At 55.0% G+C, this 15,328-nt stretch overlaps 1 long non-coding RNA gene across 1 annotated transcript; it reads left to right on the plus strand.

Moving 5' to 3' along the window:
* The first annotated feature begins 6,248 nt into the window (after positions 1 to 6,248).
* On the plus strand, positions 6,249 to 15,013 carry LOC147374845 (uncharacterized). The gene is made up of 2 exons (XR_015161467.1): positions 6,249 to 7,857; positions 14,687 to 15,013. It is a non-coding gene; the product is annotated as an uncharacterized LOC147374845 (long non-coding RNA).
* Positions 15,014 to 15,328: the final 315 nt, after the last annotated feature.

Raw genomic sequence — 15,328 nt, forward strand, 5'->3', positions numbered from 1 at the left:
TCAGCCCCGCGGCCTCCTCTCAGCGTCGACAGCCGGGGGAGTGGCGTCGAGGGGCCATGGGCCGGGCCAGCTGCGGCCTCCCTGAGCGCATCTGTGCTAACAGAGCTCCAGTATCCAGATAGCACGTCAGCATGCGGCTGTGTGTTGGGACTTGCCATTTCGGGTAATTACGGAGCATTCACTGCGCAAGCAGGAGCCCTCGGCACGCAGACCTGGCCACCCTAGGGCATCATCAGCTCCCTCAGACACAGAGGGAACCAGGCCCAGGACATGGAGGGTAAAGCAAGCGAGGACAACAGCCGCCAGTGGGGGAGAGAGCAGAGCACGTGGGCAGCAGTCAGGGCTCCCGTGGAGAGATGGGGAAACGCCCCAGGGCGGGACCCCCATCAGAAGCCCGCAAGGCCCCAGACCTCATCCAGAGCACCGGGTCACCCCACCTCCGTGCTCCCCCTGCAGGCTCACCACCATTAGGAGGGGGTGGAAGGGGGAGGTGCCGCCTGCAGCGTGAACTTCAACCTCCTGGACTGGTTCAGGGATGATGCGACTGAGGCCAGGCCCAGGGGCCGGGGCTCTTGAGCAAGACCCAAGCAGGATGGAGAAACAAAAGCCCCTTTGTCCCTGGCGTGTGAGTGTATGGAGAGTGACCTTGCATCCCCACCGCAGACCACACACGTGCGAGGGGCATGTTCAGACGCCAGGGGTGCGGGGTGACAGTCATGGGTTTCGATTTGCTGTAACGGCTCTCCCCTCCTGCACAGGCATATCTGATGTGGTTTCTTTTGGGATTCACTTTCAGTTCATCTCTGCAGATGGCCAGTGTGAGGCCAAACCCACGTGAAATGTTGGGGTGGCCAGTGTGACCCCAAACTCACGTGAAGCCTCGGGCTCTCACGGCATGAGCGTCCGCAGCAGGACCACGGAGGCCAGGCCAGGTGTGACCCTCGGGAGCACCCAATCGACCCCAGGCTCCCACCCCGGCTAAGAGGCAGATGCCTTCTTCCCTTGCGCACGGCTCTTCCCGTGGGCCCAGATTCCTGTTTTCTCCCGGGATTGCCAATAAAATGTCCCCCGTGGCATCTGTCCTGCCTTTCTCGTGATTGAACTTGAACTGACTGCCCCCAGCAGATGAGGCTGTGAGAACAGATGGGGTGGGGGGAGCTGAAGGCAGGCTTTCCGGGGAAGCTGAGTCCGCGAGTGAGGGGGGAGCAGGGGCAGATGCGAGGGGCAGGTCCTGGCCAACATGGGGCACTGCTTCCAGGGGGCTGCCCGCCTGCCTGTGTGTGTCCCCTGGGAGGGGGCAGCTCTGAGAGAGGCCACGCTCCCTGCCTGAATCACCAGACCCTGTTTCTGCTGAGCTGGCTGCAGACTTGCCGGCATTCCTGCTCAGCTCTGGCCTGTGGGGAGACTGACTCCTGCGTACTCTATCTACTGATCACACGTGGGCGTGCAGGTTCCTGGTGTGCCTCACTGGGGCACAGGTGCCCAAGGATGATACAACTCTACCCCCAACCAGCTCCTGGATGCCTGAGGTCCCCTGAGGCCAGCAGAGTGCCCTGGTGAGCCAGGACATGCCCGCTCCCGGAGCGCCCACGGGCGGGGGTGAGGGCCATCAGATGGTCTGCCCTGAAGTCCTGCCCCTCGGCCAAAACCAAGGGCACTGCGAATAAACAAGGGCTCCCTCCACGCGGGCGGCTCCAGGGTCTCCTCCACACACCATCGTCTGCTCCCCCAGCCAACGCTGCTCCCCTGGAGACCCCACAGAGAATCTCTTCGAAATGCGATTGGCCAGAAAGAGAAACAGAGGCAGAGATGGACAGAGAGAGCCAGAGAGACGGGGCAGAGAGACAGAGAGAGGAGAAGAAGCAGCGGAGAGGGAGGGAGACAGGTCTGCTGCCTGGAGCCTGGGCGGTCCCTGGGGCATCACAGGAGGGGAGCCTGCAGGAGGGCAGAGGGAGGCAGAGGAGGCGGTGGGGATGGGGAGAAGTCAGGTTGGGAGAATTTGCCTCAGGGCCAGGAGATGGGTGGAAAGGGCAGCCCTACCCTCCACCCCCTAAAATCGCAGCCCGCAGCCCTGAGAAGAGGTCGCTGGGTCACAGGAGCCCTGGGCTGTGTGCTGTCCCGACTCCTCGAGTGTAAACCACGACTTACTTCCCATCTCCAAGCCTTGGCTTCCTTGTCTGGAAAATGGGGGGGTCCCTGTGCCCCTCCCAAGCCAGACCGGCTGCATGCGATGCTCAGGTCAGCCCTGCAGGCACAGGGGCCTCTGCCTCTGACCCCGAGGTTGGCTCGGTTCACACGGGGGCCCCCTCCTCTGACTCCGAGGTTGGCTCGGTTCACACAGGGGCCCCCTTCCCTGACCCCAAGGTCAGCTTGGTTCACACCGGGGCTCCCTCCCTGACTCCAAGGTTGGCTCGGTTCACACGGGGGCCCCCCTCCTCTGACCCTGAGGTCGGCTCGATTCACACCGGGGCCCCCTCCTGTGACCCCAAGGTCAGCTTGGTTCACACCGGGGCCCCCTCCTCTGACTCCGAGGTTGGCTCGGTTCACACGGGGGCCCCCTTCCCTGACCCCAAGGTCAGCTTGGTTCACACCGGGGCCCCCTCCTCTGACCCTGAGGTCGGCTCGATTCACACCGGGGGCCCCCTCCTCTGACTCCGAGGTTGGCTCGGTTCACACGGGGGCCCCCTTCCCTGACCCCAAGGTCAGCTTGGTTCACACCGGGGCCCCCTCCCCTGACCCCAAGGTTGGCTTGGTTCACACGGGGTCCCCCTCCTCTGACCCTGAGGACGGCTTGCTTCACACAAAGCTGGAGATTTTGTCCCAAGAGTGCTACCCAGCCTGAGATTTGTCTGTTGCCTCCAACCCTCAAGAAACTGGTGACGTCAATCCTGCTGTCCATGTCGAGGCATATGTGACCAGCAGCGGATGGCAGGGCCTCCTTGTCCCCCAGGCAATGGGCAGGGTCACAAGCCCTTCATTTTCAACCTTGGATGCTCCCTAGTCCCAAGTGACATCAGGTCTCTTAGTGGTTCCTGCATCTATGACACAGGCCCTACGCTCCGGGGAAGAAGGCGTTGCCTAGCAAAGGCCGCTGGATGGAGCTGAGCTCCTGTGTCCCCGGGGCTGACCCGTGCCAGCCAGCTCCATCGCCTTCCCAGCAGCCGCAGGCGTGGATGGTGGCTGACCTCCCCTGCTCAGTCACTCTGTCTGCCCAGACCCCAGAGATCACCACCAGGGCTTGTCCGGAGCAGCCGCCTTGCCTCGCCCCTTGCTACCTGGTCCGACAGGAGCCCACGGGCTTCTCCCACAGCCCAGGTGCACAGCCTTGCGGGGGCTTCAGAAAAGGGCTGGGCCTCCCGGGACAGGGCATCAGCATCACGTGAAAGTGTGTGCAGAAACACTCGAAGAGCTGAATCTGCCATTCAGACCTGTAGAATCGAGAGAGCAGGCTGCTGGGAGTCAGTGCGTTTGCAGGGCACAGAGCTTCCGGGGAGAAGTGCAAGTTTAGGCAACCGTGGGGTGGGACCCTCGCCTGCGGGGAGCACCATCACTCACGGGTGTGGGAAGGGAGGTCCCCTGGCCCCGGAGGTGAAAGTGTACCTAAAGAAACACATGGGGCTGTCTGCAGCCAGGCTCCCCCTCATGCAGATGTGTCTTCTGGCCAAAGACAAGTTCTCGCGGCTGCGCACGACTCTGTGGAGCCCATCCTGGCACTGGGTCTCCGCCACATGGACCCACGTCTTGTCCATCCTCCCCCCTCCATCACCTGGCAGGAGTCCCCCAGCCAGTGGGATTTCTGCCCTCAGTTTCACCTCTAGCCTGTTCTAATGGGCCTCTTTTTCCGATAAAATAGATTGCTTTCACCCAAATGCTTTTCTTCCTTCTGAAAAATCACCTAGTTTTTTCTTTTAAACTCTTATTTATCCTGCTATCTTTCTATTTCTTCCCTGGTCTCCTTTCCTCCATGGATCTTGAAATGTCCAGATTATTTAGCAAGTCCTGGAGCAAGCCCCAACCAGGCCTCCTTGTACACGAGAATGTCACATCTGTGTCATTTAAGATGACTTTGGAGGGACCTTACCTGTCCAGGCTGACCCCATGGCCTGGCTTTCTCCCCGGGAAAACTCAAGTCCAGAGACAGGAAGAAAATGAGCCAGAGTCACAAACGAGGTCAAGCTCTGCACCGTGACTGGAAGTCAGGCATCCAGGCCACACCCCTCGATGCTGTTTGGAGAATAAAGTGTCTACAGAAAGAGGGCCACCAGCAAGGTCAGGACGCTGTTTTGGAGGGAAACCAGCTGAGAAGGCCCTCTTCCCACTCCTGGGGTTAGAGCCAGGAGCTGCCAGGTGACCCTGCACTGACCAATGAGAAAGAGTGGAAACTTGCCAGGAACCCCGGGGACACCTTTCCTTTCCTTGTGAAAATGGCCAAGCGGCTGGCACTGCCCTCTGAAGGTGGACATGAACCAAGGCAGCAGGAGAAGGGCCAGGATGATCTTGGAGCTCGGACACTGCACTGACAGCCACCTGCCCCCAAGTCACTTGCGGCTGCAGGGAAGCTCACGGGCAGGCCAGCAGGACCGCCACGGGCTGTGAGCCTGGTGGGCGTCCACAGCTGGGCACAGGGAACCCCAGCTCCTGGCCGGAGAACCGATCAAGGCAAGCGGAGCAGCTCCTCCAGTGGCATCTACCCCATGGTGTGTGGTGTTTCTAATTTTAGAACGCAGGTTGTCATGGCAACGGGATGTGGGCTTTCTGTTAAATATAGCGGCTGTTCCAGTTTAGTAGTGCCCTGTGGACAGGAGTGAGTTTTGCTTTGGAGGCACTTAGGATACTACGTGTCAGCCAGAATGAAAAATCGGTTTTCCCCAGACACCTGGGGAAACTCATGTGATGAACTGTGTTTCCAGGAGGTGTGAGAGCCCCAAGGAGATTCCCTGCTTCATGGGGTGAGGAGGCCAGGCTAGGGAATCGTGGACAGGGTTCCTGCTCCCTGGAGCATACGAGAGTGTCACCTGCAGGGCAGGAATGCAGGCTCGAGTCTCCCTGCTGCCTGGCAGGTCCTCCCGGTGTGGCCCCAGGAACACAGCACTGTGTCCCCCAGGAAGGACAGAACATGTGGTGGGTGTGAGCACAGCCCAACCCTTCCTGGCTGCTTGCTTCCTGGAGAAGGAAGACCAACAGTCTCCCCAGAGGAACCACAGAGATGGGAGGTTCTCCTGGGGTCCTCCCTGCCTGCAGGAAGTAGACCGGCTCTCCTTCTCAAAGCCAGGATCAGGGGGACAGGGCAGCCGTGCCGGGCTGGGGGGTCTGTCCATGGAGCTCAGGCTGCAGCAGGCAGACAGGGAGGGTCAGAGCCCCAGGCCGGGCTCATCAGGCACCTTGGAGGCAGGTGGGCCCAGCTGTGGATACTGTGCTGACACACGCTGCTGCTTCATGTTTGTCTCTGAGTTCTCGGGGTGCTGGGGTGAATGATGTTCCATGGGGACCATAGAGCCCCCACCAGGGATGCAGATGGCTGCTTGTTGTCAGTGGAAACCAGCTTATTTCTGGCTCTTCTCGAAAAGAAGATGGGCTCTACGGATGTAGTTTGTACAACACAGGGAATATAGCCCATATTTTGTAATAACTGTAAATCAGCTATTATAACCGCTAAAATTACATATATATTTTTAATCACAGTGGGAATTATATACATAAAAGAATTCTCTCCTTGGTGACTGTAACCTCTGATCTAAAAAATGCCCTTTTGGAGGAGAGCGACAGCTGTCTGCAGCTCTGTGGAAAGACATGCCATAATTACTTTGCTGCTTCTCTGTTGAAACGCAAACCCCCTCTATTAGCTACTTGTTTCTGCTGGAACAATTGATCAGAAACTTAGAGCCTTTGACCAGCACACATCTATTGCCTCACAGTTCTCTGGGTCAGAAGTCCAACGCAACGTTCCCTGGGCTAACGTGTCCACAGGGCAGTGTTCTTTCTGCAGACTCCAGAGATGAACCCATCCCTTGTCTTGTCTGGCTTCTAGAAGCTGCCGGCACTCCTTGGCTTGTGGCCTTTTTCCTCTGTCTTCAAAACCAGTAGCACTGCATCTCTCTGACTCTCTCTTGCTGCCTTTCTCTCTGACCGTAGCTGGGGAATGCTCTCCACTTTCACAGATGGTGCTCGGCTCTCTCTGACCCTCTCTTGCTGCCTTTCTCTCTGACTGTAGCTGGGGAACGTTCTCCACTTTCATAGATGGTGCTCGGCTCTCTCTGACCCTCTCTTGCTGCCTTTCTCTCTGACCGTAGCTGGGGAACGTTCTTCTCCACTTTCATAGACTCTTCACAGATGCTTCAGTTGCCTAGGTAGTCCTCAAAAAGTCCTTGAGAAAACACAGTCATGAACACCTGAGCACGTCTGGCTTCCATCCACTCGTCCATCCGTCCATCCTCCTCCCATCTGCTCATCCGCCCCATCCGTCCGCCTGCTCATCCACCCATCCGCTTCCCATCTCCAGGTCAGTGCAGAAGCAAGGCGCCCGTCCTTCTGTGATACGCCTTGCTGTTGTTGTTCCATCGCTCACTTGCGTCCGACCCCTTGCGACCCCATGGACTGCAGCACGCCAGGCTTCCCTGCCCATCACCAACTCCCAAGGCTTCCTCAAACTCACATTCATTGAGTCAATGATGCCATCCAACTGTCTCATCCTCTGGCGTCTACTGACAAAATATCTCAGACAGACCAATATCTGGATTTGAATGTCTAGTTTGGACTATTAACTTCTCTGAGTTTTTGTTTTTTTCATCTTTAAATTTTTAGTAATCTTGTGAGTACATAACACAGGTGTACCAAGCACCCAGCTCACGCTTAATACCTTCACAACCAGTTTGTCCAGCAAATATGACTGTGCACTTACCAGGGCCGAGTGCGCACTGGTGGATGCAGACAGCGGGCGTGGGTGCTTAGTGGCATTTCCGCACGACAGACAGGCAGCAGTGGGTAAGGATGGGCTTAGATGCGGAGGCTGGGGAGCCAGCCCCACCCTCACCCTGAGAGCTCAGGCAGAGGCTGGGGAGGAGCGTGGTTTGGGGCTGGCTGTATTCCCCACCCCCACCCTGCTTGGTTTGGAGTAAACAGCTGAAATCTGCTGTGAGTCCCCCGAGACTTCTTGGAAGGGGAAGGAGTAATGATGCATATTTTATGATCGATACTGTGATTGATACCTTGGTTGCTCCAGCCCTGGAGGACCACTACCAAGAGAGTGGTGAGAGGTCTGCCTCATCCTGTGAGGTCTCCGAGCTGCAGACCCAGTCAGGGCTGTGGGTGGCAGGGCAGTGTGGAGGGCATGGAACCCTCTGGCCAATCCCGGGGAGCACGGAGGACTCGCAGAAGGACGGAGGGCTTGCTCTGCGGTGTTACTCACATTCCGGGCCGTGTTTCTGCACTTTCCACTGTTTTCATCGGGACATGTGCTCAGAAGAAAGACGCTTGTGCTTCATTTGCGGGCAGGAGTGGGTGGAGACGTGCTTCTGAGGAGGCGGAAATTCTCGTGAAGCCCAAACTTGAGAGTTTGTTCTAGGAGATACCCGCTTCTTGTGCTGGGCGTTGGCACTGGCTTGCTTCCCAGGGCGGCTGGAGAGTGACTCGTGTGTGCTGGGGCGTGGAGTGCCCTGCGGACCAGTGTCCACCTGGCGTCTTCAGACTGAGGCGCTGCCCCTCCAGGGGGGCTGCTGGGCGTTTATAACAACGGGAAGGACTCCTGGAGGACCGGGCACCACGGCTGAGGCATTGGAGACTTCCAGAATGAGGAGGACAGAGCAGAGACCACCCCCACCATGGTTGCAGCCGCACAAGGGGTGTGACCGGTCAGGAGGGGTGAGTCCACCCTACCCCACAGGGCCAAACTGAGCATCCATGAGAATAAGTCCTGGACCCCTTTGGAGCAGCAGGGCGCTGGCTAGGGCAAGACGAGGGTAGCTGGTGTCCAGCAGACAGGCCGCACCGTCAGCCGTCTGCACGGTGTTCAGGGAACTTGGCCTTTTCCAGGCCCCGCCCCCGCCCTGAGGGGTCTGGCTTCTGAACCAAACCTTGCAACCTGGGATCCAGAGGCCCAGAGGGGTGTTGCCCTGTGCCCGAGCTCACACAGCCAGGTGGGGATGGGCTGGATGGCAGGCTTCCCAGGCTGGACCAGGACTCCTGTGTGTCCCACGACCGTCCCGCGTCAACCACCAGCCAGTCTTGCTGCTCTCGAGTTGCTTCTCCAACCTGACTTGCCCTCGTTCAGAAAACACGTGCACGGGACAGTGGTGCCCACGCTGGCACCTCCGTCTCCTGCTCCATTCGTCCGCGGTAGGATGTGCTTGTTTAAAGCCCTGGTGGCTTTTGCTGCCTCTTCCCTGGGTTGGCCTGCTGGTCCTTCTTTGACCTCCTCATTTGCTTATCACACAGCACGTTTCCTCCCCCTTCCCAACCAGCTCACCCTTGAGTTGCTCAAACCAGGTGGCCTCTGCCAGCCTCTTTTGTGTCCAGCGTGGGCACTGAGGGGTCCGCTGGCTCCCATCAGGGTGGGAGCCACTGGCCGGAGGTGGGGGTCGGGGCTCAGGATGGAGCCTCCGTCCCATCCTCACAGTCTGCAGGACCTGAAGGCTGAGTACTCCTCGGGGACCCCTGGCCGGCCGGCACACCCCTGTCCTCCATAGCTCTGGCCCAAGGCTCGGTCTTCCATCCTCCAACACAAGCCTGAGGAGGCCGCTCCCTCACCCATCTGCCCATGAAGCACGTGGAGTGCAAAGACAGAAAGGGGGCTACGCCACCCCCAGCCTCAGGTCAGGATGCTCTGTCTGGCCTGGGCATGTAGGGGGCTTCCCTGAGTTCTGAACAAGGACTTGGAGACGCGCAGGACTTGTCTCCAGCTGTACAGCTGACCTTTCAACCGTGTGGCCACTCGGCCCCTCCTCCCCAGGCCTGTGCCCTGGGGTGGTGTCTGTCATGGTCTCATGGGCTCGTGGCAGCTGTAGACACACACGTGTGCTTCTGGGGAAGCTTCCCTGAGTCTCCTCATCCCCAGGGCTCCAATGCCTCTGTCCAGGGGCCACAGATACAGTGACCCAGGGCCACACGCAGACTGAGATGGTCGAGACCCAGGGCCCCGGCCCAATACGACCTCGCCGAGCCTCAGGTTCCTTGTCTGCAACAGGACCTGGCCTTTGGCTGTGGTGAGGATTACCCAGGGTCATGATGAAGCACCTTCCATGAGGCCTGGCACCAGAGCATCTTGGCAGGGACTGGTGGCCTCCGGCACAGACCCAGGGCTGAGAGAAGCCTGCCTGCTCCCCAAGCCCCTGCTTGAGGGCAGCAACCAAGCGCTGGGCTGTCCACACTGAGCTCCCCAGGCAAAGCCACTCCTGGGAGCTGCCCGGCACCCTGCGGGGGGCTTCCTGCCCCTTCTCCTTCTGGACTGGCTTCCCACAGCTCTCACCCCCCCGGGGCTGAGCTCTCTGCCCACACAGTGGTGGAGGCTCCCCTGGGACCCCGTCCTCCCCAGGGGCCTGGGGTCCCTCCAGCTGAGCGGGAAGATGAGTTGCTCAGTGGCCAGAGCCAGTTTGACACGCGCACACACACACACCCCATGTGTGGTGAGCTGAAGCAAGGCTTAGGCTGTAGGGTTGGAAGACCCAGCCATGACGAAGCATCTCCCTCCAATTTGCCCACGTCCACGGGGACAGTAAGCACCTTGAGTTGTCTGGAGATGAGGAATACGACACATGCATATCATCGTACCTGTGCTGTTTCACAGGAAATGGTCCCTGCAGACTGGGGTCTATGCGGATGATACCACTGTGATACTGATCTTCACAGTGGGCGTGGAACCCCACCTGGATGGCTGCAGGTGGATTCTGGGTTCATAGGCTCCGAGTGAGTGGAGTCTTTGGGACACACCCACGGTGAGACGTGGAAGGGCCCTGCAGAGAGCGTCTGCAGGGGCTGGTTCTGGGCTTTGCCACTCGTGTCTTGCTCACTTAGAGTGGTCCTCAGCTTCTGTAGACCTTGGTTTTCCCTTATGGAAAACTGAGGAGAATGAAATAAGAAACCTGCTTCCTTTTCTGTTTCCTCCTGGGCTCCGTGCCAGAATCAGGTCTGAAGCAGAATACTCAACTTCCTTGAAAAAGGCAGCGTTGACTGGGAGCAGGTTAAAGAAACTTGGGGACGGGCTTCCCCGAGCAGGGTTCTGGGGAGCAGGCAGGCTTCTCTCAGCCCCTGGCGGTCCAGCGGGTACGAGTCTGTACTTCCACAGCAGGGAGCACGGGTCCAATCCCCGGTTGGGGGACTAAGATCCCATGTGCCACGGGGTATGGCCAAAAAATGAAAGAAAAAAGAAACTTGGGGAGAAGTGGGCGACTCAGGCTTCCCACCACTTCTCTTTCTTCAGAAGGTGAGTCTCTGCAGAGTTGGGGGATCGGGAGGCTCACCAAGGATCCCAGCGCACTGTACCCCTGATCGGTCAGCTCCCAGAACTCTGGGTGGGGAGCTTCTGCAGGCCCAGAGCCGGGCCCTGACTGTGCTCACAGGGCCAGTCTTTGCCTCCACCAGGAGGCAGAAACACCTGGACTTCCCATTGCTGATGGCAGCTCAGGCTGTTCCTGAGGGGCCGCCGACCAGCTGTTGGTGGTGAAGGGCCCAGGTGGCCTCACCAGCAGCCCAGCTGGTCCAGAGGCCCAGTCCCATCGCAGCCCACGTGGGACCAACCCTGCTGGCTTCCAGGGGACGGGTCTCAGGACAGCATCACAAGTAGGGCTTTGGAATCAAGGAGACACAACCTAGAATTCTAGGTCCCCCCTTGGCTAACAGGGATGCTTCAGGTAAGTAACTGGGCCACCCTGCGTTTTACCTTTCTGTGCATTGGGGGCAGGTGATCACCAGGTGTGCAGGTTGACGTGTGTGCAGACATAGAAATACACACTCACATTACATCTGTGTTACATATGACCATCGCCTCCCAGAAAATCATGATTATACCCTCCAGTCTGCCTCCCAGCATTCAGATACCCTTCAACTGTGTACACACAGACACTCATGTATACACAACACACACAGATCCTTACACACCCACATTCACACATAAACAGTATGTGTGTGTGTGCTGAGATTTAGGTTTGTTTACATGTACTGATGTATTACTAGTCATAAAAAATGTCTGTTATGCTCACAGTAGTACCCAAATACATCAGTGGACCGAATTCCCTGATATATGGATTTTAATAAAGGGCAAAGACAGATATTTCAAAACAGTGGGCACATGACCCCTGAAGGGTGGGCAACCAGACAGTCACAGAGAAAAACAGCATAGATTCGCTCTCCACAGTCACAGTGAATACCAGATGATCAGAGAGCCAATCAAAGCGTCAAAGAGCAGAACGTTGTAAAGCCTTGAATGCAGATGTCCTTCTGGAATCCCTAAACCATAAAGGAAAAGATTGGACATTTTTTATCACATGAAATTTTAAAACTTCAGTAGAATGAAATCCATGGTTACTGAAATTAAAAGACAAGTGTCAGGCTAGGAGAAAACCCTTGCAATTTATATAATAGACAACATATAAAGGCCCATAAAGTGTAACAAAGCAATAAGGAAAGATGGACATAAATTTTAAATGGACACAGGACACACGTAGCAACTCACAGAAAGAAATGCGGAGGATCAGTAAGTGTAAAGAGGTTTGCTTACTGCACAGTAATTAGTGAGAAGCAAACAGCACCGAGACATCAGGTTCTGTCTGCCAGCCCAGGAGAAATAGCTGGCAGTGTCCCTGGAGGTTAGAGGGGATTCGTCCCCTGTGAATGGAGTGTAAATGGCCATGGGACTTCAGAGGGAAACTGGCTGTGTCTGAGCCGTGAACTCGTTGGCGTTTTATGTCAGTGACAGGAGGTTTAGGAGTCAGGTGCCAATGTCATCATGGAGTGTTTATAATCAGGTGTTTATAAAAAATATCCATTGGTCAGAAAGATGGTTGAATAAACTCCAGGCATCTACTCTGAAACACCATGCAGAACCTGGAGCATGTAAAATAGGTAAGTGGATTGGCCTGGGACCAGGCCAACATGGGCTGCTGCTGTTCAGTTGCTAAGTTGTGTCCAGCTCTTTGCAGCCCCACGGACTGCAGCACATCGGGCTTCTCCATCCTTCACCATCTCCTGGAGTTTGCTCAAATTCATATCCATTGAGCTGGTAATGCCATCTAACTATCTCATCCTCTGCCGCCGCCTTCTCCATCTGCCTTCAGTGAGTCAGCTCTTCCCATCTGGTGGCCAAAGTATTGGAGCTCCAGCATCAGTCCTTCCAATGAATATTCAGGGTTGATTTCCTTTAAGATTGACTGGTTTGACCTTGCCATCCAAGGGACTCTCAAGAGTCTTCTCCAGCACCACAATTAGAAAGCATGAATTCTTCAGTGCTCAGCTTTCTTTATGGTCCAACTCTGTACTTGACTCTTGGAAAAAACCATAGCTTTGACTATACGAACCTTTGTTGTCAAAGTGATGTCTCTGCTTTCTAATATGCTGTCTAGGTTTATCATAGCTTTCCTTCCAAGGAGCAAGCATCTTCTAATTTCAACACATAACATTATGTAAAAATCCTAATTATAGAATAATACAGGATGATTCCATGTATGTAAAAACAAGCCAGTGACCACATATTGTAATTCTGGTATTTATCTACACATGTACAAAAACAAGCACACAGCAGAAATACTGATGGGACACGTGGCAAAGAGTTGCTGGTGTCACTCATGCAAAGACGAAGGGCAGAGGGCACATGAGTTCCCATAATGTTTGCATTTTCCCCATAAAAATGCACTCATTTAATGTAACCCAAACAATTAAAGAAGCCATCAATAAGATCAATGTAACTTAAGTGAATATTTTTAATATGCTAAAAATGATAAAAAGATATTTTGAACATAACACTAAAGAAAGAAATTATGACTACACAAAAATATAAAATTTCAGTGGCAAAATAATTAAAAAAAAAAAAAAACCCAACCAGAAGCACATCTAAAAGTCAAAAATCAAACAAGGAAAGGACTGGCAACCTGCGTGCCAGATGGTGGGCCTCCTTGGTAGCTCAGCAGTAAAGAATCTGCCTGCAGTGCAGGAGGTGTTGGTTCAGTGCCTGCGTCAGGAAGATCCCCTGGAGAAGGGAATGGCAACCCACTCCAGTCTTCTTTCCTGGAGAATCCCATGGACAGAGAAGCCTGGTGGGCTACAGTCCATGGGTCACAAAAGAGTCAGACACGAGCAGCTAGACAACAGCAACAGCATGTCGGATGGTAGTCAGCCCTCACATATAAAGAGCTCCTGCAAATCAGTAAGCTGCCTTTTCTGTTCACTGTTGTGTGGGAGAAATCTGAAGTCAAGGACGGCTTTGTTCCCTGTGGATTCCTTCTTTTGTAGATTTCTTCATCTCTGACTTTTAAAAATGTCACCAGTTTGTAGCTAAGTGATCATTTTTCTTTTGTTGTATGATACTCAGAAAACTCTGCAAATCCTGATTTTCTTTACCTTTGGAATACCTTGGGATGGCCTTGGATGGCCATGGTTACTGGGGGTGCTCTACTAAATCAGACCACATCGATAGGGTGGTACAGAGAGACTCACGGCTGCCGGCGTTCACCCAGCGATGAACCAGCGAGGGCCCGGGCTGAGTCTCGAAAGCAGCTCCACCCCCCACGCTGTCGTCAGGGGGCTCGTTCTGGTGTCGGGGAGGGACTCACTCTGCCTGTATCTGCAGTGCCCCCTGTGATGGTGGCCTGGTGTTTGGGCAGACCCCGCTCCTGCCAGGAGACTCCAGACCTCCTGCATGTTTGGCGGTAGCTGTGTGACCAGCGCCTACACTCTGAAGGCCTGTGGGGTCCTGACCGAGAGGTACCGGATGTCTGACCGGAATCGTGTCTGATAGCAGAGATCACTGCCTCGCCAATGCCACGCCCTCCCTGCCCACACTGCTTCGAGAACTAGACCTCAAATTCCTGAGGGCCCCTCCTGCATCCCCCCACCATCCCACCAAAATTATAGTACACTGTTATCTGCAGGGGGCTTGCTGTGAGCCTTGCAGCAGGTGAAGGGGCCTTCTCTGTGTACCACATCCACCCACAGGGTTGGGGGGACTCAGAGGGACCTCCTGGAAAGGGCTTGAACCGAGAGTTCACCTGCCAGCCAAACACAGCATGCCCCGCTCCTCTGAAATGCTTGACTAGATGTGTCCAGAATGGGATTCTCAACAGCACTGCCCACTCGGCCTGGCCGTGCAGCCTGGGTAGTCCCGCCATCGCCTGTCTCTCAAGCTCAGAGGTGCAGTTCATTTGCTGATGTGCTCAAGCCTCCACGCAGTGTCTGCTGCACAGTGGTGGGTGCTCAGAGTGGCTCTGGAGGAGTGATTTGTGTAATCCAGGTCTTTCCATCGCAGGAAGCATGTTATAAAGCTGGGATGGTGCAATGGGTGGGTGACACATGGATGGTCATTTCTTCAAACATTTTATTGTGGAGGTTTTCAAATTCAGTGAGAAATTGAAAGCATTTGACAAGCAACCCTAAACTCATCACCTAGGCTACTGAGGTTTGCTGTACTTACATTATCACAGGTCAACACATCTGTCCATCTGCCTATCCATTTGTCAATCCATCTTTTATTTTCTGCATTTCCCAGGTGATAGAGAATCCACCTGCCAACCAGGAGCCACAGGAGACACGAGTTTGATCCCTGGGTCCAGAAGATCCCCAGAGGAGGAAATATCAACCCACTCCAGTATTCTTGCCTGGGGTGATCCCATGGACAGAAGAGCCTGGTGGGCTACAGTCCATGGCGTTGCAAAGTGTCGGACATGACTGAGAATGCATTCATAGCAATGCATTCACTCCTTTCCTCAAATATTTTTACATGATTATCATGAACTAGAGTTCAAGAATTGATTATGGATTTTTTTGCAAGTTCTGGAGACAGTGAGATGAATAAATCTCTTTTGTTTCTTAGTCATTCTGGCTAAATGCTTGTCAAGTTCGTTTATCTTTTCAGAGATCAGCTTTTGCTTTGTTCCTTATCGCTGTGCTGCTCCCCATCTCGCTTCTCTCTGCTCCAGTCTGTGTTTCCTTCCTTCTGCAAGCTCCAGGTTCCGTTTACTCTTCCCTTTTCTTGCCCCTTAAGATGTAAATTTGGGTTACTGATTGGAGATCTTTCTTCTTTTTTAATGTGGTCTTTGTGGCTATACATTTGCCTCTGAGTACTGCCTTACCTGCATCCCATAAGGTATCACTTGATGAGTCTCAACAAATACTTGTACCTGTATAACCC

The sequence above is a fragment of the Bos grunniens genome, chromosome 3 (assembly GCF_055505025.1).
Source record: "Bos grunniens cultivar Pamir isolate PY7600 chromosome 3, Bosgru_T2T1.0, whole genome shotgun sequence".
NCBI lineage: Eukaryota > Metazoa > Chordata > Mammalia > Artiodactyla > Bovidae > Bos > Bos grunniens.